Source organism: Hydractinia symbiolongicarpus, chromosome 4 (assembly GCF_029227915.1).
Source record: "Hydractinia symbiolongicarpus strain clone_291-10 chromosome 4, HSymV2.1, whole genome shotgun sequence".
In the NCBI taxonomy this organism is placed as follows: Eukaryota; Metazoa; Cnidaria; class Hydrozoa; order Anthoathecata; family Hydractiniidae; genus Hydractinia; species Hydractinia symbiolongicarpus.
Genome location: NC_079878.1, coordinates 6,784,373 through 6,805,557, shown reverse-complemented (window position 1 = coordinate 6,805,557; position 21,185 = coordinate 6,784,373). Strand labels below are relative to the sequence as shown.

The window sequence follows — 21,185 nt, the reverse complement described above, 5'->3', positions numbered from 1 at the left end:
GCTGAGGTCCGTGATTAGAATAGTCATGGTCCAGTAGGGCATTGACGGTATCACTTTATGGCAAGTACACGTTGCAACTGTCCTGTTTTGCCTGATGCACCGACTTTTCGTATTTGGCAAGGATCGCGTGCCTTCGTAGCTCAGGGGTTAGAGCACTGGTCTTGTAAACCAGGGGTCGAGAGTTCAAATCTCTCCGAGGGCTTTCAGGGAATGTCCGTTTAAAGTTGGCCTAACATGACTCCTCTTTCGAGCGGGTTGCGGCTATTTGCATTGCTTGGACTCGTATCAAAGCGTGAGAAATATGACGGTAACGTTTTGAGTAAAAAAATAAAAGTATTTTGCTTAGAGTTGACTTAGGAAGTGAGTCCGTGTTCACGCGTTCACGGCCGGTTAGCTCAGTCGGCTAGAGCGTCGTGCTAATAACGCGAATGTCGTGGGTTCGAGCCCCACACTGGCCATTTTACGGGCTTTGCCGTCACGTTGACGGGATCAAAACAACCTGGGTGCACTGCCACGTTGCTAGATTTTACTGGTGATCTGCCCGTGCTGTGGCGTGTGTTGACGGCGCATGAAAAGAAACCTTGCTCCAGGGGAGGCTCGAACTCCCGATCTTCGCATGTCTTTGTCGATACTGACTTATAAGTACGACGCGCTAACCGACTACGCCACTGGAGCCCGTGGATGTTAACGGGAAAGCTGAGGTCCGTGATTAGAATAGTCATGGTCCAGTAGGGCATTGACGGTATCACTTTATGGCAAGTACACGTTGCAACTGGCCTGTTTTGCCTGATGCACCGACTTTTCGTATTTGGCAAGGATCGCGTGCCTTCGTAGCTCAGGGGTTAGAGCACTGGTCTTGTAAACCAGGGGTCGAGAGTTCAAATCTCTCCGAGGGCTTTCAGGGAATGTCCGTTTAAAGTTGGCCTAACATGACTCCTCTTTCGAGCGGGTTGCGGCTATTTGCATTGCTTGGACTCGTATCAAAGCGTGAGAAATATGACGGTAACGTTTTGAGTAAAAAAATAAAAGTATTTTGCTTAGAGTTGACTTAGGAAGTGAGTCCGTGTTCACGCGTTCACGGCCGGTTAGCTCAGTCGGCTAGAGCGTCGTGCTAATAACGCGAATGTCGTGGGTTCGAGCCCCACACTGGCCATTTTACGGGCTTTGCCGTCACGTTGACGGGATCAAAACAACCTGGGTGCACTGCCACGTTGCTAGATTTTACTGGTGATCTGCCCGTGCTGTGGCGTGTGTTGACGGCGCATGAAAAGAAACCTTGCTCCAGGGGAGGCTCGAACTCCCGATCTTCGCATGTCTTTGTCGATACTGACTTATAAGTACGACGCGCTAACCGACTACGCCACTGGAGCCCGTGGATGTTAACGGGAAAGCTGAGGTCCGTGATTAGAATAGTCATGGTCCAGTAGGGCATTGACGGTATCACTTTATGGCAAGTACACGTTGCAACTGGCCTGTTTTGCCTGATGCACCGACTTTTCGTATTTGGCAAGGATCGCGTGCCTTCGTAGCTCAGGGGTTAGAGCACTGGTCTTGTAAACCAGGGGTCGAGAGTTCAAATCTCTCCGAGGGCTTTCAGGGAATGTCCGTTTAAAGTTGGCCTAACATGACTCCTCTTTCGAGCGGGTTGCGGCTATTTGCATTGCTTGGACTCGTATCAAAGCGTGAGAAATATGACGGTAACGTTTTGAGTAAAAAAATAAAAGTATTTTGCTTAGAGTTGACTTAGGAAGTGAGTCCGTGTTCACGCGTTCACGGCCGGTTAGCTCAGTCGGCTAGAGCGTCGTGCTAATAACGCGAATGTCGTGGGTTCGAGCCCCACACTGGCCATTTTACGGGCTTTGCTGTCACGTTGACGGGATCAAAACAACCTGGGTGCACTGCCACGTTGCTAGATTTTACTGGTGATCTGCCCGTGCTGTGGCGTGTGTTGACGGCGCATGAAAAGAAACCTTGCTCCAGGGGAGGCTCGAACTCCCGATCTTCGCATGTCTTTGTCGATACTGACTTATAAGTACGACGCGCTAACCGACTACGCCACTGGAGCCCGTGGATGTTAACGGGAAAGCTGAGGTCCGTGATTAGAATAGTCATGGTCCAGTAGGGCATTGACGGTATCACTTTATGGCAAGTACACGTTGCAACTGGCCTGTTTTGCCTGATGCACCGACTTTTCGTATTTGGCAAGGATCGCGTGCCTTCGTAGCTCAGGGGTTAGAGCACTGGTCTTGTAAACCAGGGGTCGAGAGTTCAAATCTCTCCGAGGGCTTTCAGGGAATGTCCGTTTAAAGTTGGCCTAACATGACTCCTCTTTCGAGCGGGTTGCGGCAATTTGCATTGCTTGGACTCGTATCAAAGCGTGCGAAATATGACGGTAACGTTTTGAGTAAAAAAATAAAAGTATTTTGCTTAGAGTTGACTTAGGAAGTGAGTCCGTGTTCACGCGTTCACGGCCGGTTAGCTCAGTCGGCTAGAGCGTCGTGCTAATAACGCGAATGTCGTGGGTTCGAGCCCCACACTGGCCATTTTACGGGCTTTGCCGTCACGTTGACGGGATCAAAACAACCTGGGTGCACTGCCACGTTGCTAGATTTTACTGGTGATCTGCCCGTGCTGTGGCGTGTGTTGACGGCGCATGAAAAGAAACCTTGCTCCAGGGGAGGCTCGAACTCCCGATCTTCGCATGTCTTTGTCGATACTGACTTATAAGTACGACGCGCTAACCGACTACGCCACTGGAGCCCGTGGATGTTAACGGGAAAGCTGAGGTCCGTGATTAGAATAGTCATGGTCCAGTAGGGCATTGACGGTATCACTTTATGGCAAGTACACGTTGCAACTGGCCTGTTTTGCCTGATGCACCGACTTTTCGTATTTGGCAAGGATCGCGTGCCTTCGTAGCTCAGGGGTTAGATCACTGGTCTTGTAAACCAGGGGTCGAGAGTTCAAATCTCTCCGAGGGCTTTCAGGGAATGTCCGTTTAAAGTTGGCCTAACATGACTCCTCTTTCGAGCGGGTTGCGGCTATTTGCATTGCTTGGACTCGTATCAAAGCGTGAGAAATATGACGGTAACGTTTTGAGTAAAAAAATAAAAGTATTTTGCTTAGAGTTGACTTAGGAAGTGAGTCCGTGTTCACGCGTTCACGGCCGGTTAGCTCAGTCGGCTAGAGCGTCGTGCTAATAACGCGAATGTCGTGGGTTCGAGCCCCACACTGGCCATTTTACGGGCTTTGCCGTCACGTTGACGGGATCAAAACAACCTGGGTGCACTGCCACGTTGCTAGATTTTACTGGTGATCTGCCCGTGCTGTGGCGTGTGTTGACGGCGCATGAAAAGAAACCTTGCTCCAGGGGAGGCTCGAACTCCCGATCTTCGCATGTCTTTGTCGATACTGACTTATAAGTACGACGCGCTAACCGACTACGCCACTGGAGCCCGTGGATGTTAACGGGAAAGCTGAGGTCCGTGATTAGAATAGTCATGGTCCAGTAGGGCATTGACGGTATCACTTTATGGCAAGTACACGTTGCAACTGGCCTGTTTTGCCTGATGCACCGACTTTTCGTATTTGGCAAGGATCGCGTGCCTTCGTAGCTCAGGGGTTAGAGCACTGGTCTTGTAAACCAGGGGTCGAGAGTTCAAATCTCTCCGAGGGCTTTCAGGGAATGTCCGTTTAAAGTTGGCCTAACATGACTCCTCTTTCGAGCGGGTTGCGGCTATTTGCATTGCTTGGACTCGTATCAAAGCGTGAGAAATATGACGGTAACGTTTTGAGTCAAAAAATAAAAGTATTTTGCTTAGAGTTGACTTAGGAAGTGAGTCCGCGTTCACGCGTTCACGGCCGGTTAGCTCAGTCGGCTAGAGCGTCGTGCTAATAACGCGAATGTCGTGGGTTCGAGCCCCACACTGGCCATTTTACGGGCTTTGCCGTCACGTTGACGGGATCAAAACAACCTGGGTGCACTGCCACGTTGCTAGATTTTACTGGTGATCTGCCCGTGCTGTGGCGTGTGTTGACGGCGCATGAAAAGAAACCTTGCTCCAGGGGAGGCTCGAACTCCCGATCTTCGCATGTCTTTGTCGATACTGACTTATAAGTACGACGCGCTAAGCGACTACGCCACTGGAGCCCGTGGATGTTAACGGGAAAGCTGAGGTCCGTGATTAGAATAGTCATGGTCCAGTAGGGCATTGACGGTATCACTTTATGGCAAGTACACGTTGCAACTGGCCTGTTTTGCCTGATGCACCGACTTTTCGTATTTGGCAAGGATCGCGTGCCTTCGTAGCTCAGGGGTTAGAGCACTGGTCTTGTAAACCAGGGGTCGAGAGTTCAAATCTCTCCGAGGGCTTTCAGGGAATGTCCGTTTAAAGTTGGCCTAACATGACTCTTCTTTCGAGCGGGTTGCGGCTATTTGCATTGCTTGGACTCGTATCAAAGCGTGAGAAATATGACGGTAACGTTTTGAGTAAAAAAATAAAAGTATTTTGCTTAGAGTTGACTTAGGAAGTGAGTCCGTGTTCACGCGTTCACGGCCGGTTAGCTCAGTCGGCTAGAGCGTCGTGCTAATAACGCGAATGTCGTGGGTTCGAGCCCCACACTGGCCATTTTACGGGCTTTGCCGTCACGTTGACGGGATCAAAACAACCTGGGTGCACTGCCACGTTGCTAGATTTTACTGGTGATCTGCCCGTGCTGTGGCGTGTGTTGACGGCGCATGAAAAGAAACCTTGCTCCAGGGGAGGCTCGAACTCCCGATCTTCGCATGTCTTTGTCGATACTGACTTATAAGTACGACGCGCTAACCGACTACGCCACTGGAGCCCGTTGATGTTAACGGGAAAGCTGAGGTCCGTGATTAGAATAGTCATGGTCCAGTAGGGCATTGACGGTATCACTTTATGGCAAGTACACGTTGCAACTGGCCTGTTTTGCCTGATGCACCGACTTTTCGTATTTGGCAAGGATCGCGTGCCTTCGTAGCTCAGGGGTTAGAGCACTGGTCTTGTAAACCAGGGGTCGAGAATTCAAATCTCTCCGAGGGCTTTCAGGGAATGTCCGTTTAAAGTTGGCCTAACATGACTCCTCTTTCGAGCGGGTTGCGGCTATTTGCATTGCTTGGACTCGTATCAAAGCGTGAGAAATATGACGGTAACGTTTTGAGTAAAAAAATAAAAGTATTTTGCTTAGAGTTGACTTAGGAAGTGAGTCCGTGTTTACGCGTTCACGGCCGGTTAGCTCAGTCGGCTAGAGCGTCGTGCTAATAACGCGAATGTCGTGGGTTCGAGCCCCACACTGGCCATTTTACGGGCTTTGCCGTCACGTTGACGGGATCAAAACAACCTGGGTGCACTGCCACGTTGCTAGATTTTACTGGTGATCTGCCCGTGCTGTGGCGTGTGTTGACGGCGCATGAAAAGAAACCTTGCTCCAGGGGAGGCTCGAACTCCCGATCTTCGCATGTCTTTGTCGATACTGACTTATAAGTACGACGCGCTAACCGACTACGCCACTGGAGCCCGTGGATGTTAACGGGAAAGCTGAGGTCCATGATTAGAATAGTCATGGTCCAGTAGGGCATTGACGGTATCACTTTATGGCAAGTACACGTTGCAACTGGCCTGTTTTGCCTGATGCACCGACTTTTCGTATTTGGCAAGGATCGCGTGCCTTCGTAGCTCAGGGGTTAGAGCACTGGTCTTGTAAACCAGGGGTCGAGAGTTCAAATCTCTCCGAGGGCTTTCAGGGAATGTCCGTTTAAAGTTGGCCTAACATGACTCCTCTTTCGAGCGGGTTGCGGCTATTTGCATTGCTTGGACTCGTATCAAAGCGTGAGAAATATGACGGTAACGTTTTGAGTAAAAAAATAAAAGTATTTTGCTTAGAGTTGACTTAGGAAGTGAGTCCGTGTTCACGCGTTCACGGCCGGTTAGCTCAGTCGGCTAGAGCGTCGTGCTAATAACGCGAATGTCGTGGGTTCGAGCCCCACACTGGCCATTTTACGGGCTTTGCCGTCACGTTGACGGGATCAAAACAACCTGGGTGCACTGCCACGTTGCTAGATTTTACTGGTGATCTGCCCGTGCTGTGGCGTGTGTTGACGGCGCATGAAAAGAAACCTTGCTCCAGGGGAGGCTCGAACTCCCGATCTTCGCATGTCTTTGTCGATACTGACTTATAAGTACGACGCGCTAACCGACTACGCCACTGGAGCCCGTGGATGTTAACGGGAAAGCTGAGGTCCGTGATTAGAATAGTCATGGTCCAGTAGGGCATTGACGGTATCACTTTATGGCAAGTACACGTTGCAACTGGCCTGTTTTGCCTGATGCACCGACTTTTCGTATTTGGCAAGGATCGCGTGCCTTCGTAGCTCAGGGGTTAGAGCACTGGTCTTGTAAACCAGGGGTCGAGAGTTCAAATCTCTCCGAGGGCTTTCAGGGAATGTCCGTTTAAAGTTGGCCAAACATGACTCCTCTTTCGAGCGGGTTGCGGCTATTTGCATTGCTTGGACTCGTATCAAAGCGTGAGAAATATGACGGTAACGTTTTGAGTAAAAAAATAAAAGTATTTTGCTTAGAGTTGACTTAGGAAGTGAGTCCGTGTTCACGCGTTCACGGCCGGTTAGCTCAGTCGGCTAGAGCGTCGTGCTAATAACGCGAATGTCGTGGGTTCGAGCCCCACACTGGCCATTTTACGGGCTTTGCCGTCACGTTGACGGGATCAAAACAACCTGGGTGCACTGCCACGTTGCTAGATTTTACTGGTGATCTGCCCGTGCTGTGGCGTGTGTTGACGGCGCATGAAAAGAAACCTTGCTCCAGGGGAGGCTCGAACTCCCGATCTTCGCATGTCTTTGTCGATACTGACTTATAAGTTCGACGCGCTAACCGACTACGCCACTGGAGCCCGTGGATGTTAACGGGAAAGCTGAGGTCCGTGATTAGAATAGTCATGGTCCAGTAGGGCATTGACGGTATCACTTTATGGCAAGTACACGTTGCAACTGGCCTGTTTTGCCTGATGCACCGACTTTTCGTATTTGGCAAGGATCGCGTGCCTTCGTAGCTCAGGGGTTAGAGCACTGGTCTTGTAAACCAGGGGTCGAGAGTTCAAATCTCTCCGAGGGCTTTCAGGGAATGTCCGTTTAAAGTTGGCCTAACATGACTCCTCTTTCGAGCGGGTTGCGGCTATTTGCATTGCTTGGACTCGTATCAAAGCGTGAGAAATATGACGGTAACGTTTTGAGTAAGAAAATAAAAGTATTTTGCTTAGAGTTGACTTAGGAAGTGAGTCCGTGTGCACGCGTTCACGGCCGGTTAGCTCAGTCGGCTAGAGCGTCGTGCTAATAACGCGAATGTCGTGGGTTCGAGCCCCACACTGGCCATTTTACGGGCTTTGCCGTCACGTTGACGGGATCAAAACAACCTGGGTGCACTGCCACGTTGCTAGATTTTACTGGTGATCTGCCCGTGCTGTGGCGTGTGTTGACGGCGCATGAAAAGAAACCTTGCTCCAGGGGAGGCTCGAACTCCCGATCTTCGCATGTCTTTGTCGATACTGACTTATAAGTACGACGCGCTAACCGACTACGCCACTGGAGCCCGTGGATGTTAACGGGAAAGCTGAGGTCCGTGATTAGAATAGTCATGGTCCAGTAGGGCATTGACGGTATCACTTTATGGCAAGTACACGTTGCAACTGGCCTGTTTTGCCTGATGCACCGACTTTTCGTATTTGGCAAGGATCGCGTGCCTTCGTAGCTCAGGGGTTAGAGCACTGGTCTTGTAAACCAGGGGTCGAGAGTTCAAATCTCTCCGAGGGCTTTCAGGGAATGTCCGTTTAAAGTTGGCCTAACATGACTCCTCTTTCGAGCGGGTTGCGGCTATTTGCATTGCTTGGACTCGTATCAAAGCGTGAGAAATATGACGGTAACGTTTTGAGTAAAAAAATAAAAGTATTTTGCTTAGAGTTGACTTAGGAAGTGAGTCCGTGTTCACGCGTTCACGGCCGGTTAGCTCAGTCGGCTAGAGCGTCGTGCTAATAACGCGAATGTCGTGGGTTCGAGCCCCACACTGGCCATTTTACGGGCTTTGCCGTCACGTTGACGGGATCAAAACAACCTGGGTGCACTGCCACGTTGCTAGATTTTACTGGTGATCTGCCCGTGCTGTGGCGTGTGTTGACGGCGCATGAAAAGAAACCTTGCTCCAGGGGAGGCTCGAACTCCCGATCTTCGCATGTCTTTGTCGATACTGACTTATAAGTACGACGCGCTAACCGACTACGCCACTGGAGCCCGTGGATGTTAACGGGAAAGCTGAGGTCCGTGATTAGAATAGTCATGGTCCAGTAGGGCATTGACGGTATCACTTTATGGCAAGTACACGTTGCAACTGGCCTGTTTTGCCTGATGCACCGACTTTTCGTATTTGGCAAGGATCGCGTGCCTTCGTAGCTCAGGGGTTAGAGCACTGGTCTTGTAAACCAGGGGTCGAGAGTTCAAATCTCTCCGAGGGCTTTCAGGGAATGTCCGTTTAAAGTTGGCCTAACATGACTCCTCTTTCGAGCGGGTTGCGGCTATTTGCATTGCTTGGACTCGTATCAAAGCGTGAGAAATATGACGGTAACGTTTTGAGTAAAAAAATAAAAGTATTTTGCTTAGAGTTGACTTAGGAAGTGAGTCCGTGTTCACGCGTTCACGGCCGGTTAGCTCAGTCGGCTAGAGCGTCGTGCTAATAACGCGAATGTCGTGGGTTCGAGCCCCACACTGGCCATTTTACGGGCTTTGCCGTCACGTTGACGGGATCAAAACAACCTGGGTGCACTGCCACGTTGCTAGATTTTACTGGTGATCTGCCCGTGCTGTGGCGTGTGTTGACGGCGCATGAAAAGAAACCTTGCTCCAGGGGAGGCTCGAACTCCCGATCTTCGCATGTCTTTGTCGATACTGACTTATAAGTACGACGCGCTAACCGACTACGCCACTGGAGCCCGTGGATGTTAACGGGAAAGCTGAGGTCCGTGATTAGAATAGTCATGGTCCAGTAGGGCATTGACGGTATCACTTTATGGCAAGTACACGTTGCAACTGGCCTGTTTTGCCTGATGCACCGACTTTTCGTATTTGGCAAGGATCGCGTGCCTTCGTAGCTCAGGGGTTAGAGCACTGGTCTTGTAAACCAGGGGTCGAGAGTTCAAATCTCTCCGAGGGCTTTCAGGGAATGTCCGTTTAAAGTTGGCCTAACATGACTCCTCTTTCGAGCGGGTTGCGGCTATTTGCATTGCTTGGACTCGTATCAAAGCGTGAGAAATATGACGGTAACGTTTTGAGTAAAAAAATAAAAGTATTTTGCTTAGAGTTGACTTAGGAAGTGAGTCCGTGTTCACGCGTTCACGGCCGGTTAGCTCAGTCGGCTAGAGCGTCGTGCTAATAACGCGAATGTCGTGGGTTCGAGCCCCACACTGGCCATTTTACGGGCTTTGCCGTCACGTTGACGGGATCAAAACAACCTGGGTGCACTGCCACGTTGCTAGATTTTACTGGTGATCTGCCCGTGCTGTGGCGTGTGTTGACGGCGCATGAAAAGAAACCTTGCTCCAGGGGAGGCTCGAACTCCCGATCTTCGCATGTCTTTGTCGATACTGACTTATAAGTACGACGCGCTAACCGACTACGCCACTGGAGCCCGTGGATGTTAACGGGAAAGCTGAGGTCCGTGATTAGAATAGTCATGGTCCAGTAGGGCATTGACGGTATCACTTTATGGCAAGTACACGTTGCAACTGGCCTGTTTTGCCTGATGCACCGACTTTTCGTATTTGGCAAGGATCGCGTGCCTTCGTAGCTCAGGGGTTAGAGCACTGGTCTTGTAAACCAGGGGTCGAGAGTTCAAATCTCTCCGAGGGCTTTCAGGGAATGTCCGTTTAAAGTTGGCCTAACATGACTCCTCTTTCGAGCGGGTTGCGGCTATTTGCATTTCTTGGACTCGTATCAAAGCGTGAGAAATATGACGGTAACGTTTTGAGTAAGAAAATAAAAGTATTTTGCTTAGAGTTGACTTAGGAAGTGAGTCCGTGTGCACGCGTTCACGGCCGGTTAGCTCAGTCGGCTAGAGCGTCGTGCTAATAACGCGAATGTCGTGGGTTCGAGCCCCACACTGGCCATTTTACGGGCTTTGCCGTCACGTTGACGGGATCAAAACAACCTGGGTGCACTGCCACGTTGCTAGATTTTACTGGTGATCTGCCCGTGCTGTGGCGTGTGTTGACGGCGCATGAAAAGAAACCTTGCTCCAGGGGAGGCTCGAACTTCCGATCTTCGCATGTCTTTGTCGATACTGACTTATAAGTACGACGCGCTAACCGACTACGCCACTGGAGCCCGTGGATGTTAACGGGAAAGCTGAGGTCCGTGATTAGAATAGTCATGGTCCAGTAGGGCATTGACGGTATCACTTTATGGCAAGTACACGTTGCAACTGGCCTGTTTTGCCTGATGCACCGACTTTTCGTATTTGGCAAGGATCGCGTGCCTTCGTAGCTCAGGGGTTAGAGCACTGGTCTTGTAAACCAGGGGTCGAGAGTTCAAATCTCTCCGAGGGCTTTCAGGGAATGTCCGTTTAAAGTTGGCCTAACATGACTCCTCTTTCGAGCGGGTTGCGGCTATTTGCATTGCTTGGACTCGTATCAAAGCGTGAGAAATATGACGGTAACGTTTTGAGTAAAAAAATAAAAGTATTTTGCTTAGAGTTGACATAGGAAGTGAGTCCGTGTTCACGCGTTCACGGCCGGTTAGCTCAGTCGGCTAGAGCGTCGTGCTAATAACGCGAATGTCGTGGGTTCGAGCCCCACACTGGCCATTTTACGGGCTTTGCCGTCACGTTGACGGGATCAAAACAACCTGGGTGCACTGCCACGTTGCTAGATTTTACTGGTGATCTGCCCGTGCTGTGGCGTGTGTTGACGGCGCATGAAAAGAAACCTTGCTCCAGGGGAGGCTCGAACTCCCGATCTTCGCATGTCTTTGTCGATACTGACTTATAAGTACGACGCGCTAACCGACTACGCCACTGGAGCCCGTGGATGTTAACGGGAAAGCTGAGGTCCGTGATTAGAATAGTCATGGTCCAGTAGGGCATTGACGGTATCACTTTATGGCAAGTACACGTTGCAACTGGCCTGTTTTGCCTGATGCACCGACTTTTCGTATTTGGCAAGGATCGCGTGCCTTCGTAGCTCAGGGGTTAGAGCACTGGTCTTGTAAACCAGGGGTCGAGAGTTCAAATCTCTCCGAGGGCTTTCAGGGAATGTCCGTTTAAAGTTGGCCTAACATGACTCCTCTTTCGAGCGGGTTGCGGCTATTTGCATTGCTTGGACTCGTATCAAAGCGTGAGAAATATGACGGTAACGTTTTGAGTAAAAAAATAAAAGTATTTTGCTTAGAGTTGACTTAGGAAGTGAGTCCGTGTTCACGCGTTCACGGCCGGTTAGCTCAGTCGGCTAGAGCGTCGTGCTAATAACGCGAATGTCGTGGGTTCGAGCCCCACACTGGCCATTTTACGGGCTTTGCCGTCACGTTGACGGGATCAAAACAACCTGGGTGCACTGCCACGTTGCTAGATTTTACTGGTGATCTGCCCGTGCTGTGGCGTGTGTTGACGGCGCATGAAAAGAAACCTTGCTCCAGGGGAGGCTCGAACTCCCGATCTTCGCATGTCTTTGTCGATACTGACTTATAAGTACGACGCGCTAACCGACTACGCCACTGGAGCCCGTGGATGTTAACGGGAAAGCTGAGGTCCGTGATTAGAATAGTCATGGTCCAGTAGGGCATTGACGGTATCACTTTATGGCAAGTACACGTTGCAACTGGCCTGTTTTGCCTGATGCACCGACTTTTCGTATTTGGCAAGGATCGCGTGCCTTCGTAGCTCAGGGGTTAGAGCACTGGTCTTGTAAACCAGGGGTCGAGAGTTCAAATCTCTCCGAGGGCTTTCAGGGAATGTCCGTTTAAAGTTGGCCTAACATGACTCCTCTTTCGAGCGGGTTGCGGCTATTTGCATTGCTTGGACTCGTATCAAAGCGTGAGAAATATGACGGTAACGTTTTGAGTAAAAAAATAAAAGTATTTTGCTTAGAGTTGACTTAGGAAGTGAGTCCGTGTTCACGCGTTCACGGCCGGTTAGCTCAGTCGGCTAGAGCGTCGTGCTAATAACGCGAATGTCGTGGGTTCGAGCCCCACACTGGCCATTTTACGGGCTTTGCCGTCACGTTGACGGGATCAAAACAACCTGGGTGCACTGCCACGTTGCTAGATTTTACTGGTGATCTGCCCGTGCTGTGGCGTGTGTTGACGGCGCATGAAAAGAAACCTTGCTCCAGGGGAGGCTCGAACTCCCGATCTTCGCATGTCTTTGTCGATACTGACTTATAAGTACGACGCGCTAACCGACTACGCCACTGGAGCCCGTGGATGTTAACGGGAAAGCTGAGGTCCGTGATTAGAATAGTCATGGTCCAGTAGGGCATTGACGGTATCACTTTATGGCAAGTACACGTTGCAACTGGCCTGTTTTGCCTGATGCACCGACTTTTCGTATTTGGCAAGGATCGCGTGCCTTCGTAGCTCAGGGGTTAGAGCACTGGTCTTGTAAACCAGGGGTCGAGAGTTCAAATCTCTCCGAGGGCTTTCAGGGAATGTCCGTTTAAAGTTGGCCTAACATGACTCCTCTTTCGAGCGGGTTGCGGCTATTTGCATTGCTTGGACTCGTATCAAAGCGTGAGAAATATGACGGTAACGTTTTGAGTAAAAAAATAAAAGTATTTTGCTTAGAGTTGACATAGGAAGTGAGTCCGTGTTCACGCGTTCACGGCCGGTTAGCTCAGTCGGCTAGAGCGTCGTGCTAATAACGCGAATGTCGTGGGTTCGAGCCCCACACTGGCCATTTTACGGGCTTTGCCGTCACGTTGACGGGATCAAAACAACCTGGGTGCACTGCCACGTTGCTAGATTTTACTGGTGATCTGCCCGTGCTGTGGCGTGTGTTGACGGCGCATGAAAAGAAACCTTGCTCCAGGGGAGGCTCGAACTCCCGATCTTCGCATGTCTTTGTCGATACTGACTTATAAGTACGACGCGCTAACCGACTACGCCACTGGAGCCCGTGGATGTTAACGGGAAAGCTGAGGTCCGTGATTAGAATAGTCATGGTCCAGTAGGGCATTGACGGTATCACTTTATGGCAAGTACACGTTGCAACTGGCCTGTTTTGCCTGATGCACCGACTTTTCGTATTTGGCAAGGATCGCGTGCCTTCGTAGCTCAGGGGTTAGAGCACTGGTCTTGTAAACCAGGGGTCGAGAGTTCAAATCTCTCCGAGGGCTTTCAGGGAATGTCCGTTTAAAGTTGGCCTAACATGACTCCTCTTTCGAGCGGGTTGCGGCTATTTGCATTGCTTGGACTCGTATCAAAGCGTGAGAAATATGACGGTAACGTTTTGAGTAAAAAAATAAAAGTATTTTGCTTAGAGTTGACTTAGGAAGTGAGTCCGTGTTCACGCGTTCACGGCCGGTTAGCTCAGTCGGCTAGAGCGTCGTGCTAATAACGCGAATGTCGTGGGTTCGAGCCCCACACTGGCCATTTTACGGGCTTTGCCGTCACGTTGACGGGATCAAAACAACCTGGGTGCACTGCCACGTTGCTAGATTTTACTGGTGATCTGCCCGTGCTGTGGCGTGTGTTGACGGCGCATGAAAAGAAACCTTGCTCCAGGGGAGGCTCGAACTCCCGATCTTCGCATGTCTTTGTCGATACTGACTTATAAGTACGACGCGCTAACCGACTACGCCACTGGAGCCCGTGGATGTTAACGGGAAAGCTGAGGTCCGTGATTAGAATAGTCATGGTCCAGTAGGGCATTGACGGTATCACTTTATGGCAAGTACACGTTGCAACTGGCCTGTTTTGCCTGATGCACCGACTTTTCGTATTTGGCAAGGATCGCGTGCCTTCGTAGCTCAGGGGTTAGAGCACTGGTCTTGTAAACCAGGGGTCGAGAGTTCAAATCTCTCCGAGGGCTTTCAGGGAATGTCCGTTTAAAGTTGGCCTAACATGACTCCTCTTTCGAGCGGGTTGCGGCTATTTGCATTGCTTGGACTCGTATCAAAGCGTGAGAAATATGACGGTAACGTTTTGAGTAAAAAAATAAAAGTATTTTGCTTAGAGTTGACTTAGGAAGTGAGTCCGTGTTCACGCGTTCACGGCCGGTTAGCTCAGTCGGCTAGAGCGTCGTGCTAATAACGCGAATGTCGTGGGTTCGAGCCCCACACTGGCCATTTTACGGGCTTTGCCGTCACGTTGACGGGATCAAAACAACCTGGGTGCACTGCCACGTTGCTAGATTTTACTGGTGATCTGCCCGTGCTGTGGCGTGTGTTGACGGCGCATGAAAAGAAACCTTGCTCCAGGGGAGGCTCGAACTCCCGATCTTCGCATGTCTTTGTCGATACTGACTTATAAGTACGACGCGCTAACCGACTACGCCACTGGAGCCCGTGGATGTTAACGGGAAAGCTGAGGTCCGTGATTAGAATAGTCATGGTCCAGTAGGGCATTGACGGTATCACTTTATGGCAAGTACACGTTGCAACTGGCCTGTTTTGCCTGATGCACCGACTTTTCGTATTTGGCAAGGATCGCGTGCCTTCGTAGCTCAGGGGTTAGAGCACTGGTCTTGTAAACCAGGGGTCGAGAGTTCAAATCTCTCCGAGGGCTTTCAGGGAATGTCCGTTTAAAGTTGGCCTAACATGACTCCTCTTTCGAGCGGGTTGCGGCTATTTGCATTTCTTGGACTCGTATCAAAGCGTGAGAAATATGACGGTAACGTTTTGAGTAAGAAAATAAAAGTATTTTGCTTAGAGTTGACTTAGGAAGTGAGTCCGTGTGCACGCGTTCACGGCCGGTTAGCTCAGTCGGCTAGAGCGTCGTGCTAATAACGCGAATGTCGTGGGTTCGAGCCCCACACTGGCCATTTTACGGGCTTTGCCGTCACGTTGACGGGATCAAAACAACCTGGGTGCACTGCCACGTTGCTAGATTTTACTGGTGATCTGCCCGTGCTGTGGCGTGTGTTGACGGCGCATGAAAAGAAACCTTGCTCCAGGGGAGGCTCGAACTTCCGATCTTCGCATGTCTTTGTCGATACTGACTTATAAGTACGACGCGCTAACCGACTACGCCACTGGAGCCCGTGGATGTTAACGGGAAAGCTGAGGTCCGTGATTAGAATAGTCATGGTCCAGTAGGGCATTGACGGTATCACTTTATGGCAAGTACACGTTGCAACTGGCCTGTTTTGCCTGATGCACCGACTTTTCGTATTTGGCAAGGATCGCGTGCCTTCGTAGCTCAGGGGTTAGAGCACTGGTCTTGTAAACCAGGGGTCGAGAGTTCAAATCTCTCCGAGGGCTTTCAGGGAATGTCCGTTTAAAGTTGGCCTAACATGACTCCTCTTTCGAGCGGGTTGCGGCTATTTGCATTGCTTGGACTCGTATCAAAGCGTGAGAAATATGACGGTAACGTTTTGAGTAAAAAAATAAAAGTATTTTGCTTAGAGTTGACATAGGAAGTGAGTCCGTGTTCACGCGTTCACGGCCGGTTAGCTCAGTCGGCTAGAGCGTCGTGCTAATAACGCGAATGTCGTGGGTTCGAGCCCCACACTGGCCATTTTACGGGCTTTGCCGTCACGTTGACGGGATCAAAACAACCTGGGTGCACTGCCACGTTGCTAGATTTTACTGGTGATCTGCCCGTGCTGTGGCGTGTGTTGACGGCGCATGAAAAGAAACCTTGCTCCAGGGGAGGCTCGAACTCCCGATCTTCGCATGTCTTTGTCGATACTGACTTATAAGTACGACGCGCTAACCGACTACGCCACTGGAGCCCGTGGATGTTAACGGGAAAGCTGAGGTCCGTGATTAGAATAGTCATGGTCCAGTAGGGCATTGACGGTATCACTTTATGGCAACTACACGTTGCAACTGGCCTGTTTTGCCTGATGCACCGACTTTTCGTATTTGGCAAGGATCGCGTGCCTTCGTAGCTCAGGGGTTAGAGCACTGGTCTTGTAAACCAGGGGTCGAGAGTTCAAATCTCTCCGAGGGCTTTCAGGGAATGTCCGTTTAAAGTTGGCCTAACATGACTCCTCTTTCGAGCCGGTTGCGGCTATTTGCATTGCTTGGACTCGTATCAAAGCGTGAGAAATATGACGGTAACGTTTTGAGTAAAAAAATAAAAGTATTTTGCTTAGAGTTGACTTAGGAAGTGAGTCCGTGTTCACGCGTTCACGGCCAGTTAGCTCAGTCGGCTAGAGCGTCGTGCTAATAACGCGAATGTCGTGGGTTCGAGCCCCACACTGGCTATTTTACGGGCTTTGCCGTCACGTTGACGGGATCAAAACAACCTGGGTGCACTGCCACGTTGCTAGATTTTACTGGTGATCTGCCCGTGCTGTGGCGTGTGTTGACGGCGCATGAAAAGAAACCTTGCTCCAGGGGAGGCTCGAACTCCCGATCTTCGCATGTCTTTGTCGATACTGACTTATAAGTACGACGCGCTAACCGACTACGCCACTGAAGCCCGTGGATGTTAACGGGAAAGCTGAGGTCCGTGATTAGAATAGTCATGGTCCAGTAGGGCATTGACGGTATCACTTTATGGCAAGTACACGTTGCAACTGGCCTGTTTTGCCTGATGCACCGACTTTTCGTATTTGGCAAGGATCGCGTGCCTTCGTAGCTCAGGGGTTAGAGCACTGGTCTTGTAAACCAGGGTTCGAGAGTTCAAATCTCTCCGAGGGCTTTCAGGGAATGTCCGTTTAAAGTTGGCCTAACATGACTCCTCTTTCGAGCGGGTTGCGGCTATTTGCATTGCTTGGACTCGTATCAAAGCGTGAGAAATATGACGGTAACGTTTTGAGTAAAAAAATAAAAGTATTTTGCTTAGAGTTGACTTAGGAAGTGAGTCCGTGTTCACGCGTTCACGGCCGGTTAGCTCAGTCGGCTAGAGCGTCGTGCTAATAACGCGAATGTCGTGGGTTCGAGCCCCACACTGGCCATTTTACGGGCTTTGCCGTCACGTTGACGGGATCAAAACAACCTGGGTGCACTGCCACGTTGCTAGATTTTACTGGTGATCTGCCCGTGCTGTGGCGTGTGTTGACGGCGCATGAAAAGAAACCTTGCTCCAGGTGAGGCTCGAACTCCCGATCTTCGCATGTCTTTGTCGATACTGACTTATAAGTACGACGCGCTAACCGACTACGCCACTGGAGCCCGTGGATGTTAACGGGAAAGCTGAGGTCCGTGATTAGAATAGTCATGGTCCAGTAGGGCATTGACGGTATCACTTTATGGCAAGTACACGTTGCAACTGGCCTGTTTTGCCTGATGCACCGACTTTTCGTATTTGGCAAGGATCGCGTGCCTTCGTAGCTCAGGGGTTAGAGCACTGGTCTTGTAAACCAGGGGTCGAGAGTTCAAATCTCTCCGAGGGCTTTCAGGGAATGTCCGTTTAAAGTTGGCCTAACATGACTCCTCTTTCGAGCGGGTTGCGGCTATTTGCATTGCTTGGACTCGTATCAAAGCGTGAGAAATATGACGGTAACGTTTTGAGTAAAAAAATAAAAGTATTTTGCTTAGAGTTGACTTAGGAAGTGAGTCCGTGTTCACGCGTTCACGGCCGGTTAGCTCAGTCGGCTAGAGCGTCGTGCTAATAACGCGAATGTCGTGGGTTCGAGCCCCACACTGGCCATTTTACGGGCTTTGCCGTCACGTTGACGGGATCAAAACAACCTGGGTGCACTGCCACGTTGCTAGATTTTACTGGTGATCTGCCCGTGCTGTGGCGTGTGTTGACGGCGCATGAAAAGAAACCTTGCTCCAGGGGAGGCTCGAACTCCCGATCTTCGCATGTCTTTGTCGATACTGACTTATAAGTACGACGCGCTAACCGACTACGCACTGGAGCCCGTGGATGTTAACGGGAAAGCTGAGGTCCGTGATTAGAATAGTCATGGTCCAGTAGGGCATTGACGGTATCACTTTATGGCAAGTACACGTTGCAACTGGCCTGTTTTGCCTGATGCACCGACTTTTCGTATTTGGCAAGGATCGCGTGCCTTCGTAGCTCAGGGGTTAGAGCACTGGTCTTGTAAACCAGGGGTCGAGAGTTCAAATCTCTCCGAGGGCTTTCAGGGAATGTCCGTTTAAAGTTGGCCTAACATGACTCCTCTTTCGAGCGGGTTGCGGCTATTTGCATTGCTTGGACTCGTATCAAAGCGTGAGAAATATGACGGTAACGTTTTGAGTAAAAAAATAAAAGTATTTTGCTTAGAGTTGACTTAGGAAGTGAGTCCGTGTTCACGCGTTCACGGCCGGTTAGCTCAGTCGGCTAGAGCGTCGTGCTAATAACGCGAATGTCGTGGGTTCGAGCCCCACACTGGCCATTTTACGGGCTTTGCCGTCACGTTGACGGGATCAAAACAACCTGGGTGCACTGCCACGTTGCTAGATTTTACTGGTGATCTGCCCGTGCTGTGGCGTGTGTTGACGGCGCATGAAAAGAAACCTTGCTCCAGGGGAGGCTCGAACTCCCGATCTTCGCATGTCTTTGTCGATACTGACTTATAAGTACGACGCGCTAACCGACTACGCCACTGGAGCCCGTGAATGTTAACGGGAAAGCTGAGGTCCGTGATTAGAATAGTCATGGTCCAGTAGGGCATTGACGGTATCACTTTATGGCAAGTACACGTTGCAACTGGCCTGTTTTGCCTGATGCACCGACTTTTCGTATTTGGCAAGGATCGCGTGCCTTCGTAGCTCAGGGGTTAGAGCACTGGTCTTGTAAACCAGGGGTCGAGAGTTCAAATCTCTCCGAGGGCTTTCAGGGAATGTCCGTTTAAAGTTGGCCTAACATGACTCCTCTTTCGAGCGGGTTGCGGCTATTTGCATTGCTTGGACTCGTATCAAAGCGTGAGAAATATGACGGTAACGTTTTGAGTAAAAAAATAAAAGTATTTTGCTTAGAGTTGACTTAGGAAGTGAGTCCGTGTTCACGCGTTCACGGCCGGTTAGCTCAGTCGGCTAGAGCGTCGTGCTAATAACGCGAATGTCGTGGGTTCGAGCCCCACACTGGCCATTTTACGGGCTTTGCCGTCACGTTGACGGGATCAAAACAACCTGGGTGCACTGCCACGTTGCTAGATTTTACTGGTGATCTGCCCGTGCTGTGGCGTGTGTTGACGGCGCATGAAAAGAAACCTTGCTCCAGGGGAGGCTCGAACTCCCGATCTTCGCATGTCTTTGTCGATACTGACTTATAAGTACGACGCGCTAACCGACTACGCCACTGGAGCCCGTGAATGTTAACGGGAAAGCTGAGGTCCGTGATTAGAATAGTCATGGTCCAGTAGGGCATTGACGGTATCACTTTATGGCAAGTACACGTTGCAACTGGCCTGTTTTGCCTGATGCACCGACTTTTCGTATTTGGCAAGGATCGCGTGCCTTCGTAGCTCAGGGGTTAGAGCACTGGTCTTGTAAACCAGGGGTCGAGAGTTCAAATCTCTCCGAGGGCTTTCAGGGAATGTCCGATTAAAGTTGGCCTAACATGACTCCTCTTTCGAGCGGGTTGCGGCTATTTGCATTGCTTGGACTCGTATCAAAGCGTGAGAAATATGACGGTAACGTTTTGAGTAAAAAAATAAAAGTATTTTGCTTAGAGTTGACTTAGGAAGTGAGTCCGTGTTCACGCGTTCACGGCCGGTTAGCTCAGTCGGCTAGAGCGTCGTGCTAATAACGCGAATGTCGTGGGTTCGAGCCCCACACTGGCCATTTTACGGGCTTTGCCGTCACGTTGACGGGATCAAAACAACCTGGGTGCACTGCCACGTTGCTAGATTTTACTGGTGATCTGCCCGTGCTGTGGCGTGTGTTGACGGCGCATGAAAAGAAACCTTGCTCCAGGGGAGGCTCGAACTCCCGATCTTCGCATGTCTTTGTCGATACTGACTTATAAGTACGACGCGCTAACCGACTACGCCACTGGAGCCCGTGGATGTTAACGGGAAAGCTGAGGTCCGTGATTAGAATAGTCATGGTCCAGTAGGGCATTGACGGTATCACTTTATGGCAAGTACACGTTGCAACTGGCCTGTTTTGCCTGATGCACCGACTTTTCGTATTTGGCAAGGATCGCGTGCCTTCGTAGCTCAGGGGTTAGAGCACTGGTCTTGTAAACCAGGGGTCGAGAGTTTAAATCTCTCCGAGGGCTTTCAGGGAATGTCCATTTAAAGTTGGCCTAACATGACTCCTCTTTCGAGCGGGTTGCGGCTATTTGCATTGCTTGGACTCGTATCAAAGCGTGAGAAATATGACGGTAACGTTTTGAGTAAAAAAATAAAAGTATTTTGCTTAGAGTTGACTTAGGAAGTGAGTCCGTGTTCACGCGTTCACGGCCGGTTAGCTCAGTCGGCTAGAGCGTCGTGCTAATAACGCGAATGTCGTGGGTTCGAGCCCCACACTGGCCATTTTACGGGCTTTGCCGTCACGTTGACGGGATCAAAACAACCTGGGTGCACTGCCACGTTGCTAGATTTTACTGGTGATCTGCCCGTGCTGTGGCGTGTGTTGACGGCGCATGAAAAGAAACCTTGCTCCAGGTGAGGCTCGAACTCCCGATCTTGGCATGTCTTTGTCGATACTGACTTATAAGTACGACGCGCTAACCGACTACGCCACTGGAGCCCGTGGATGTTAACGGGAAAGCTGAGGTCCGTGATTAGAATAGTCATGGTCCAGTAGGGCATTGACGGTATCACTTTATGGCAAGTACACGTTGCAACTGGCCTGTTTTGCCTGATGCACCGACTTTTCGTATTTGGCAAGGATCGCGTGCCTTCGTAGCTCAGGGGTTAGAGCACTGGTCTTGTAAACCAGGGGTCGAGAGTTCATATCTCTCCGAGGGCTTTCAGGGAATGTCCGTTTAAAGTTGGCCTAACATGACTCCTCTTTCGAGCGGGTTGCGGCTATTTGCATTGCTTGGACTCGTATCAAAGCGTGAGAAATATGACGGTAACGTTTTGAGTAAAAAAATAAAAGTA

At 50.4% G+C, this 21,185-nt stretch overlaps 59 non-coding genes across 59 annotated transcripts; 57 read left to right on the top strand and 2 right to left on the bottom strand.

The window, feature by feature from the left end:
• The first annotated feature begins 129 nt into the window (after positions 1 to 129).
• Positions 130 to 202, top strand: Trnat-ugu (transfer RNA threonine (anticodon UGU)). Its single transcript has one exon. It is a non-coding gene; the product is annotated as a tRNA-Thr (tRNA).
• Positions 203 to 384: 182 nt separating this feature from the next.
• On the top strand, positions 385 to 458 carry Trnai-aau (transfer RNA isoleucine (anticodon AAU)). The gene has a single exon. It is a non-coding gene; the product is annotated as a tRNA-Ile (tRNA).
• A 124-nt stretch (positions 459 to 582) lies between these two features.
• Positions 583 to 675, bottom strand: Trnai-uau (transfer RNA isoleucine (anticodon UAU)). Its single transcript is given in 2 exon segments — positions 583 to 618; positions 638 to 675. It is a non-coding gene; the product is annotated as a tRNA-Ile (tRNA).
• A 149-nt stretch (positions 676 to 824) lies between these two features.
• On the top strand, positions 825 to 897 carry Trnat-ugu (transfer RNA threonine (anticodon UGU)). The gene has a single exon. It is a non-coding gene; the product is annotated as a tRNA-Thr (tRNA).
• A 182-nt stretch (positions 898 to 1,079) lies between these two features.
• Trnai-aau (transfer RNA isoleucine (anticodon AAU)) lies at positions 1,080 to 1,153 on the top strand. The gene has a single exon. It is a non-coding gene; the product is annotated as a tRNA-Ile (tRNA).
• Positions 1,154 to 1,277: 124 nt separating this feature from the next.
• On the bottom strand, positions 1,278 to 1,370 carry Trnai-uau (transfer RNA isoleucine (anticodon UAU)). Its single transcript is given in 2 exon segments — positions 1,278 to 1,313; positions 1,333 to 1,370. It is a non-coding gene; the product is annotated as a tRNA-Ile (tRNA).
• Positions 1,371 to 1,519: 149 nt separating this feature from the next.
• Trnat-ugu (transfer RNA threonine (anticodon UGU)) lies at positions 1,520 to 1,592 on the top strand. The gene has a single exon. It is a non-coding gene; the product is annotated as a tRNA-Thr (tRNA).
• A 182-nt stretch (positions 1,593 to 1,774) lies between these two features.
• Trnai-aau (transfer RNA isoleucine (anticodon AAU)) lies at positions 1,775 to 1,848 on the top strand. The gene has a single exon. It is a non-coding gene; the product is annotated as a tRNA-Ile (tRNA).
• A 366-nt stretch (positions 1,849 to 2,214) lies between these two features.
• Positions 2,215 to 2,287, top strand: Trnat-ugu (transfer RNA threonine (anticodon UGU)). The gene has a single exon. It is a non-coding gene; the product is annotated as a tRNA-Thr (tRNA).
• A 182-nt stretch (positions 2,288 to 2,469) lies between these two features.
• On the top strand, positions 2,470 to 2,543 carry Trnai-aau (transfer RNA isoleucine (anticodon AAU)). The gene has a single exon. It is a non-coding gene; the product is annotated as a tRNA-Ile (tRNA).
• A 621-nt stretch (positions 2,544 to 3,164) lies between these two features.
• Positions 3,165 to 3,238, top strand: Trnai-aau (transfer RNA isoleucine (anticodon AAU)). The gene has a single exon. It is a non-coding gene; the product is annotated as a tRNA-Ile (tRNA).
• Positions 3,239 to 3,604: 366 nt separating this feature from the next.
• Positions 3,605 to 3,677, top strand: Trnat-ugu (transfer RNA threonine (anticodon UGU)). The gene has a single exon. It is a non-coding gene; the product is annotated as a tRNA-Thr (tRNA).
• Positions 3,678 to 3,859: 182 nt separating this feature from the next.
• Positions 3,860 to 3,933, top strand: Trnai-aau (transfer RNA isoleucine (anticodon AAU)). Its single transcript has one exon. It is a non-coding gene; the product is annotated as a tRNA-Ile (tRNA).
• Positions 3,934 to 4,299: 366 nt separating this feature from the next.
• Positions 4,300 to 4,372, top strand: Trnat-ugu (transfer RNA threonine (anticodon UGU)). Its single transcript has one exon. It is a non-coding gene; the product is annotated as a tRNA-Thr (tRNA).
• Positions 4,373 to 4,554: 182 nt separating this feature from the next.
• Positions 4,555 to 4,628, top strand: Trnai-aau (transfer RNA isoleucine (anticodon AAU)). The gene has a single exon. It is a non-coding gene; the product is annotated as a tRNA-Ile (tRNA).
• Positions 4,629 to 5,249: 621 nt separating this feature from the next.
• On the top strand, positions 5,250 to 5,323 carry Trnai-aau (transfer RNA isoleucine (anticodon AAU)). The gene has a single exon. It is a non-coding gene; the product is annotated as a tRNA-Ile (tRNA).
• A 366-nt stretch (positions 5,324 to 5,689) lies between these two features.
• On the top strand, positions 5,690 to 5,762 carry Trnat-ugu (transfer RNA threonine (anticodon UGU)). The gene has a single exon. It is a non-coding gene; the product is annotated as a tRNA-Thr (tRNA).
• Positions 5,763 to 5,944: 182 nt separating this feature from the next.
• On the top strand, positions 5,945 to 6,018 carry Trnai-aau (transfer RNA isoleucine (anticodon AAU)). Its single transcript has one exon. It is a non-coding gene; the product is annotated as a tRNA-Ile (tRNA).
• A 366-nt stretch (positions 6,019 to 6,384) lies between these two features.
• On the top strand, positions 6,385 to 6,457 carry Trnat-ugu (transfer RNA threonine (anticodon UGU)). The gene has a single exon. It is a non-coding gene; the product is annotated as a tRNA-Thr (tRNA).
• A 182-nt stretch (positions 6,458 to 6,639) lies between these two features.
• Positions 6,640 to 6,713, top strand: Trnai-aau (transfer RNA isoleucine (anticodon AAU)). The gene has a single exon. It is a non-coding gene; the product is annotated as a tRNA-Ile (tRNA).
• Positions 6,714 to 7,079: 366 nt separating this feature from the next.
• On the top strand, positions 7,080 to 7,152 carry Trnat-ugu (transfer RNA threonine (anticodon UGU)). The gene has a single exon. It is a non-coding gene; the product is annotated as a tRNA-Thr (tRNA).
• A 182-nt stretch (positions 7,153 to 7,334) lies between these two features.
• Trnai-aau (transfer RNA isoleucine (anticodon AAU)) lies at positions 7,335 to 7,408 on the top strand. Its single transcript has one exon. It is a non-coding gene; the product is annotated as a tRNA-Ile (tRNA).
• A 366-nt stretch (positions 7,409 to 7,774) lies between these two features.
• On the top strand, positions 7,775 to 7,847 carry Trnat-ugu (transfer RNA threonine (anticodon UGU)). Its single transcript has one exon. It is a non-coding gene; the product is annotated as a tRNA-Thr (tRNA).
• A 182-nt stretch (positions 7,848 to 8,029) lies between these two features.
• Trnai-aau (transfer RNA isoleucine (anticodon AAU)) lies at positions 8,030 to 8,103 on the top strand. Its single transcript has one exon. It is a non-coding gene; the product is annotated as a tRNA-Ile (tRNA).
• A 366-nt stretch (positions 8,104 to 8,469) lies between these two features.
• On the top strand, positions 8,470 to 8,542 carry Trnat-ugu (transfer RNA threonine (anticodon UGU)). Its single transcript has one exon. It is a non-coding gene; the product is annotated as a tRNA-Thr (tRNA).
• Positions 8,543 to 8,724: 182 nt separating this feature from the next.
• Positions 8,725 to 8,798, top strand: Trnai-aau (transfer RNA isoleucine (anticodon AAU)). The gene has a single exon. It is a non-coding gene; the product is annotated as a tRNA-Ile (tRNA).
• A 366-nt stretch (positions 8,799 to 9,164) lies between these two features.
• Trnat-ugu (transfer RNA threonine (anticodon UGU)) lies at positions 9,165 to 9,237 on the top strand. The gene has a single exon. It is a non-coding gene; the product is annotated as a tRNA-Thr (tRNA).
• A 182-nt stretch (positions 9,238 to 9,419) lies between these two features.
• Positions 9,420 to 9,493, top strand: Trnai-aau (transfer RNA isoleucine (anticodon AAU)). The gene has a single exon. It is a non-coding gene; the product is annotated as a tRNA-Ile (tRNA).
• A 366-nt stretch (positions 9,494 to 9,859) lies between these two features.
• On the top strand, positions 9,860 to 9,932 carry Trnat-ugu (transfer RNA threonine (anticodon UGU)). The gene has a single exon. It is a non-coding gene; the product is annotated as a tRNA-Thr (tRNA).
• A 182-nt stretch (positions 9,933 to 10,114) lies between these two features.
• Trnai-aau (transfer RNA isoleucine (anticodon AAU)) lies at positions 10,115 to 10,188 on the top strand. The gene has a single exon. It is a non-coding gene; the product is annotated as a tRNA-Ile (tRNA).
• Positions 10,189 to 10,554: 366 nt separating this feature from the next.
• Positions 10,555 to 10,627, top strand: Trnat-ugu (transfer RNA threonine (anticodon UGU)). The gene has a single exon. It is a non-coding gene; the product is annotated as a tRNA-Thr (tRNA).
• Positions 10,628 to 10,809: 182 nt separating this feature from the next.
• Trnai-aau (transfer RNA isoleucine (anticodon AAU)) lies at positions 10,810 to 10,883 on the top strand. The gene has a single exon. It is a non-coding gene; the product is annotated as a tRNA-Ile (tRNA).
• Positions 10,884 to 11,249: 366 nt separating this feature from the next.
• Trnat-ugu (transfer RNA threonine (anticodon UGU)) lies at positions 11,250 to 11,322 on the top strand. The gene has a single exon. It is a non-coding gene; the product is annotated as a tRNA-Thr (tRNA).
• A 182-nt stretch (positions 11,323 to 11,504) lies between these two features.
• Positions 11,505 to 11,578, top strand: Trnai-aau (transfer RNA isoleucine (anticodon AAU)). The gene has a single exon. It is a non-coding gene; the product is annotated as a tRNA-Ile (tRNA).
• Positions 11,579 to 11,944: 366 nt separating this feature from the next.
• On the top strand, positions 11,945 to 12,017 carry Trnat-ugu (transfer RNA threonine (anticodon UGU)). Its single transcript has one exon. It is a non-coding gene; the product is annotated as a tRNA-Thr (tRNA).
• A 182-nt stretch (positions 12,018 to 12,199) lies between these two features.
• On the top strand, positions 12,200 to 12,273 carry Trnai-aau (transfer RNA isoleucine (anticodon AAU)). Its single transcript has one exon. It is a non-coding gene; the product is annotated as a tRNA-Ile (tRNA).
• A 366-nt stretch (positions 12,274 to 12,639) lies between these two features.
• On the top strand, positions 12,640 to 12,712 carry Trnat-ugu (transfer RNA threonine (anticodon UGU)). The gene has a single exon. It is a non-coding gene; the product is annotated as a tRNA-Thr (tRNA).
• Positions 12,713 to 12,894: 182 nt separating this feature from the next.
• On the top strand, positions 12,895 to 12,968 carry Trnai-aau (transfer RNA isoleucine (anticodon AAU)). The gene has a single exon. It is a non-coding gene; the product is annotated as a tRNA-Ile (tRNA).
• Positions 12,969 to 13,334: 366 nt separating this feature from the next.
• Trnat-ugu (transfer RNA threonine (anticodon UGU)) lies at positions 13,335 to 13,407 on the top strand. Its single transcript has one exon. It is a non-coding gene; the product is annotated as a tRNA-Thr (tRNA).
• Positions 13,408 to 13,589: 182 nt separating this feature from the next.
• Trnai-aau (transfer RNA isoleucine (anticodon AAU)) lies at positions 13,590 to 13,663 on the top strand. Its single transcript has one exon. It is a non-coding gene; the product is annotated as a tRNA-Ile (tRNA).
• A 366-nt stretch (positions 13,664 to 14,029) lies between these two features.
• On the top strand, positions 14,030 to 14,102 carry Trnat-ugu (transfer RNA threonine (anticodon UGU)). Its single transcript has one exon. It is a non-coding gene; the product is annotated as a tRNA-Thr (tRNA).
• Positions 14,103 to 14,284: 182 nt separating this feature from the next.
• Trnai-aau (transfer RNA isoleucine (anticodon AAU)) lies at positions 14,285 to 14,358 on the top strand. The gene has a single exon. It is a non-coding gene; the product is annotated as a tRNA-Ile (tRNA).
• A 366-nt stretch (positions 14,359 to 14,724) lies between these two features.
• Trnat-ugu (transfer RNA threonine (anticodon UGU)) lies at positions 14,725 to 14,797 on the top strand. The gene has a single exon. It is a non-coding gene; the product is annotated as a tRNA-Thr (tRNA).
• A 182-nt stretch (positions 14,798 to 14,979) lies between these two features.
• On the top strand, positions 14,980 to 15,053 carry Trnai-aau (transfer RNA isoleucine (anticodon AAU)). The gene has a single exon. It is a non-coding gene; the product is annotated as a tRNA-Ile (tRNA).
• Positions 15,054 to 15,419: 366 nt separating this feature from the next.
• Trnat-ugu (transfer RNA threonine (anticodon UGU)) lies at positions 15,420 to 15,492 on the top strand. Its single transcript has one exon. It is a non-coding gene; the product is annotated as a tRNA-Thr (tRNA).
• A 182-nt stretch (positions 15,493 to 15,674) lies between these two features.
• Positions 15,675 to 15,748, top strand: Trnai-aau (transfer RNA isoleucine (anticodon AAU)). The gene has a single exon. It is a non-coding gene; the product is annotated as a tRNA-Ile (tRNA).
• Positions 15,749 to 16,114: 366 nt separating this feature from the next.
• On the top strand, positions 16,115 to 16,187 carry Trnat-ugu (transfer RNA threonine (anticodon UGU)). Its single transcript has one exon. It is a non-coding gene; the product is annotated as a tRNA-Thr (tRNA).
• Positions 16,188 to 16,809: 622 nt separating this feature from the next.
• On the top strand, positions 16,810 to 16,882 carry Trnat-ugu (transfer RNA threonine (anticodon UGU)). Its single transcript has one exon. It is a non-coding gene; the product is annotated as a tRNA-Thr (tRNA).
• A 182-nt stretch (positions 16,883 to 17,064) lies between these two features.
• On the top strand, positions 17,065 to 17,138 carry Trnai-aau (transfer RNA isoleucine (anticodon AAU)). Its single transcript has one exon. It is a non-coding gene; the product is annotated as a tRNA-Ile (tRNA).
• Positions 17,139 to 17,504: 366 nt separating this feature from the next.
• Positions 17,505 to 17,577, top strand: Trnat-ugu (transfer RNA threonine (anticodon UGU)). The gene has a single exon. It is a non-coding gene; the product is annotated as a tRNA-Thr (tRNA).
• Positions 17,578 to 17,759: 182 nt separating this feature from the next.
• On the top strand, positions 17,760 to 17,833 carry Trnai-aau (transfer RNA isoleucine (anticodon AAU)). The gene has a single exon. It is a non-coding gene; the product is annotated as a tRNA-Ile (tRNA).
• A 365-nt stretch (positions 17,834 to 18,198) lies between these two features.
• Trnat-ugu (transfer RNA threonine (anticodon UGU)) lies at positions 18,199 to 18,271 on the top strand. The gene has a single exon. It is a non-coding gene; the product is annotated as a tRNA-Thr (tRNA).
• A 182-nt stretch (positions 18,272 to 18,453) lies between these two features.
• Positions 18,454 to 18,527, top strand: Trnai-aau (transfer RNA isoleucine (anticodon AAU)). The gene has a single exon. It is a non-coding gene; the product is annotated as a tRNA-Ile (tRNA).
• Positions 18,528 to 18,893: 366 nt separating this feature from the next.
• Positions 18,894 to 18,966, top strand: Trnat-ugu (transfer RNA threonine (anticodon UGU)). Its single transcript has one exon. It is a non-coding gene; the product is annotated as a tRNA-Thr (tRNA).
• Positions 18,967 to 19,148: 182 nt separating this feature from the next.
• On the top strand, positions 19,149 to 19,222 carry Trnai-aau (transfer RNA isoleucine (anticodon AAU)). Its single transcript has one exon. It is a non-coding gene; the product is annotated as a tRNA-Ile (tRNA).
• A 366-nt stretch (positions 19,223 to 19,588) lies between these two features.
• Positions 19,589 to 19,661, top strand: Trnat-ugu (transfer RNA threonine (anticodon UGU)). The gene has a single exon. It is a non-coding gene; the product is annotated as a tRNA-Thr (tRNA).
• A 182-nt stretch (positions 19,662 to 19,843) lies between these two features.
• On the top strand, positions 19,844 to 19,917 carry Trnai-aau (transfer RNA isoleucine (anticodon AAU)). The gene has a single exon. It is a non-coding gene; the product is annotated as a tRNA-Ile (tRNA).
• A 366-nt stretch (positions 19,918 to 20,283) lies between these two features.
• On the top strand, positions 20,284 to 20,356 carry Trnat-ugu (transfer RNA threonine (anticodon UGU)). Its single transcript has one exon. It is a non-coding gene; the product is annotated as a tRNA-Thr (tRNA).
• A 182-nt stretch (positions 20,357 to 20,538) lies between these two features.
• On the top strand, positions 20,539 to 20,612 carry Trnai-aau (transfer RNA isoleucine (anticodon AAU)). Its single transcript has one exon. It is a non-coding gene; the product is annotated as a tRNA-Ile (tRNA).
• The last annotated feature ends 573 nt before the right edge of the window (positions 20,613 to 21,185 follow it).